This window comes from Arachis duranensis, chromosome 3 (genome assembly GCF_000817695.3).
Source record: "Arachis duranensis cultivar V14167 chromosome 3, aradu.V14167.gnm2.J7QH, whole genome shotgun sequence".
NCBI classification, from domain to species: Eukaryota; Viridiplantae; Streptophyta; class Magnoliopsida; order Fabales; family Fabaceae; genus Arachis; species Arachis duranensis.
Window position 1 is genome coordinate 43,753,823 of NC_029774.3, and position 4,462 is coordinate 43,758,284.

Here is a 4,462-nt window from a genome sequence, read left to right on the forward strand (position 1 = left end):
TCCTTTGAATAGTGATTAGAGTTTAGATTATGATATGAGACTTGATTAACTGATTATGGTGTTGCCATTAGGGAGCAAAATAAAGTATGAAAATGTGGGATTTGCCAATATTTTATTAAGATGGGAGTTTGACCAGAACATTTGATGGTAAAGAAAAAAAATTATTGAACAAATTTTTATATTATTGTTAGTATCTTTATCAAGTGTTATATATAGAAGTTGTTGAGTGAAAAAAGGGTTCGTTTCCTAATTAAATTGAGCATATAAAGTATTTATTTTTCATAAAATAAAGAGTGTAGTACATGTAGTATTTGTGTAATTTAACATGCCATTGAGTAACGCTTTGACTATATGCAAAAAAGAAAATAAAAAAAGTTCCATTACTGTTAGAGTCGATGGTTTTCTACTTTGTATATATCACTTCTTAGCTCTTTTCCCGTGTGTCATTTCTTTTGCTGTTGCTTTTGTTCACTAAATTATTATTTGAAAATGCTGTTGTGATTTTATTTTGATTTTAATATTGATTTCGTATGTAACTAGTTCTTTGTCAATGCTACTCTGATTTTGTTTTGATTTTAATATTTAATTTGTTATAATATTGTTATGATTTTGATTTGATAATTAGTTCTCTGAAAATGTTGTTCTGGTTTTGTTTTGATTTTAATATAAATTTTATATTGATTTAGTATAATGCTGTTTGATTTTGATTTAGAAATTGGTTCTCTGGAAGCGCTATTTTGATTTCATTTTTATTTTAATATTAATTTGGTGCAGTGCTATTCTGATTTTGATTTGGTAATTTGTTATCTGAAAATGTCTGTTTTGATTTTAGTTATTTTTAATATTGATTTTGGTCATTGCTCTGTTTTGGTCATTGATTTAAAATAGAAAAATATTACCACAATTATGAAGATTTGTATATGGTTGATTGGTTTGGTTGCTTCTACTCATGTGCTATTATTTTGAGTCTCTTTAAACTGTTCAATGCAAATAAGTTTGATTTTATTGTTAATTTTTGGATGTCATAAATAAAAAAAGTGTTTTAGTTCACTAAGTATAGTGAATTTGTCTATTTGTGCCGGTAGATAGGTTAAATGTGCTTTTGTTATGTGGTAACTAGTGTCTTTGGTGGGTTTTGTTTGATTTATAGGTGCTCATACTAGTGTGTAGTCATGGAAGTGATAGTAACATTAGTACTAGAGTTATGGTTATGAATTTCTTATATTTTTATTCTTTGTTGCTGTTGTAGTTTGTCTTTTTAAAATCAGAAAAAAGGAATCAAATAGTCTGTTTCTCTATAGCTGCCACTATCTTAGACATTGAGCTACACAACAGGTAAATCATTTAATATATTATCTTTTTACATTTGTTTGAAGATTTAATTGTTAAGAATATTTAGTGATTGATTGATTACTTAAGCTTCTTTGCATAGTTTGTTAGATACAAATTGTTAGTTTCATGATTAGTTGAGATGTTCTCTTTTAAACATTTGTGGTTGACTTATAGAAATTCTTTAGAAGTAATATACTCTTGATTGAAAAAATCACTTATAGTTAGTCTAAAACATATGTCCATGTCTTTTATTTTAGTTGACAAAGTAATGGACAAAAGGTGGACTAGTTTACCACGACATACTGAGGGTTACTAACATGGTGTTAATTCATTTTTGGATTTTGCCTTTTCTAAAGGTATACCACAAGGACAAGAAATTTTTTGTCCTTGTTCTATATGTAACAACTTTAGTTGGGGGCAAAGGATGAAGTTTAGATCATCTAATAAGTAAGGGATTTTAAAAAGGTTACACTGTGTGGGTTCATCATGGCGAAAGGATAAGTCACATGGATAGTGATTCTAATGAGGTTGAAGTCCATCAAGGATTTGTCGATGACATTTATGGGCTACTAAACAAGACATTTTGGCATGTGCTTGAAGGAGATAAAGATGGTGATGGGCCAAACGAAGATGCAAAAAATTTTTATAACTTGCTTGAAGAAGGAAAACAAGAGTTATATCTTGGTTGTAAAAAATTTTCGACATTATAATTCGTTATCCGAATGTATATGTTGAAGACTCTTAATGGTTGGTGCAATGCATCCTTTACTGCTCTACTTGAATTATTGAAAAAAGCAATTCCTCATTTGAATATTCCTTATTCTTTCAATAAAATCAAGGCCATGGTAAAAGATTTAGGACTTGGTTATAATAAAATTCATACTTGTCCCAACGATTGTATTTTGTTTAGGGATACATATGAAGATGAAGAATTTTGTGCAGTTTATGGAGCTTTCAGGTATATAAAAAATGTTGAGGTAGATATGGAAGTTGATAAGTTGAAGAAAAAACTTGTGCTTACAAAGGTTTTGAGAAACTTTCCATTGATTCCAAGGTTTATGAAGCTGTTCCTGTGTTCAAAAACAGCTGAATCATTAAAGTGGCACGATGAACATTGTTCAAAAGATGAAAAGTTAAGACACCCATCTAATGGCCAATCATGGAAAGACTTTGACAGGTTTCATTCCGATTTTGCTAAAGAATCTCGTAACATAAGACTAGGGCTAGTTAGTGATAGATTTAATCCATTTAGAACCATGAGCATCTCCCATAGTACATGGCCGGTAGTTTTGGTCGCATAAAATCTTCCTCCATGGTGTTGCATGAAACCAGAGTATGTCATGATGTCCTTGCTCATCCCTGGACCATGTTCACTTGGAAAAAGCATTGATGTGTATCTTCAGTCATTAGTTGAAGAATTGAAGGTTTTATGGGAAGTTAGAGTGGAAACATATGATGCTTCAAAGAATAAAACTTTTCAACTATATGCAGCACTTTTATGGACCATAAGTGACTTTTCAACTTATGCTATGTTATCCGGTTAGAACATAAAGGAAAAGTTAGCATGTCCTTGCTGTAATTATGACACCTTTTCTTGTTATTTAAAATATAGCCAGAAGATGTGCTACATAGATCACCGTAAATTTCTGGCTATGGATCATCCATATAAGATGGATAAGAGATCTTTCAATGGCAATGTTGAATTAAGGTCTTCACCAGCTTTATTAGATGGGGAACAAATTTTTGAAGACTTGAAAGATTTTGACAATATATTTGGAAAAAAACAAAAAAAAATTTGATGGTCCATTGAAGAAAAGGTCATTTTCTTTGAGTTGCCATATTGGAAGCTGATGAGCGGATAATTTATACGCTTTTTGGCATTGTTTTTAGTATGTTTTTAGTATGTTTTAGTTAGTTTTTATTATATTTTTATTAGTTTTTATTTAAAATTCACTTTTCTGGACTTTACTATGAGTTTGTGTGTTTTTCTGTGATTTCAGGTATTTTCTGGCTGAAATTGAGGGACCTGAGCAAAAATCTGATTCAGAGGCTGAAAAGGACTGCAGATGTTGTTGGATTCTGACCTCCCTGCACTAGAAGTGGATTTTTTGGAGCTACAGAAGCCCAATTGGCGCGCTCTTAATTGTGTTGGAAAGTAGACATCCTGGGCTTTCCAGCAATATATAATAGTTCATACTTTGCCCGAGATTTGATGGCCCAAACAGGCGTTCCAAGTCAGCTCAAGAATTCTGGCGTTAAACGCCGGAACTGGCACAAAAGTAGGAGTTAAACGCCCGAACTGGCACAAAAGCTGGCGTTTAACTCCAACAAAAGTCTCTACACATGGAAGCTTCAATGCTCAGCCCATGCACACACCAAGTGGGCCCGAAAGTGGATTTTTATGTCATTTACTCATTTCTGTAAACCCTAAGCTACTAGTTCTCTATAAATAAGACCTTTTGCTATTGTATTTTCATCTTGGTTCTTCTGGTTCCCTCTCTGGGGCCGAAGCCAATGATCACCATTATCACTTATGTATTTTCAACGGTGGAGTTTCTACACACCATAGATTAAGGTGTGGAGCTCTGCTGTACCTCGAGTATTAATGCAATTACTATTGTTCTTCTATTCAATTCAACTTATTCTTGTTCTAAGATATCACTTGTTCCTCAACTTGATGAATGTGATGATCCATGACACTCATCATCAACACCCAAGAACTTGATGAATGTGATGATTATGTGATGCTCATCATCATTCTCACTTATGAACGCGTGCCTGACAACCACTTCCGTTCTACATGCAAACAAGGCTTGAATGTTTATCTCTTGGATTCCTTAATCAGAATCTTCGTGGTATAAGCAAGAATTGATGGCGGCATTCTTGAGAATTCGGAAAGTCTAAACCTTGTCTGTAGTATTCCAAGTAGGATTGAAGGATTGAATGACTGTGACGAGCTTCAAACTCGTGATTGTGGGGCGTTAGTGATAGACGCAAAAGAATCACTGGATTCTATTCCGACATGATCGAGAACTGACAGATGAATAGCCGTGCTGTGACAGAGCACGTTGAACATTTTCACTGAGAGGACGGGACTGTAGCCATTGACAATGGTGATGCCCAACATACA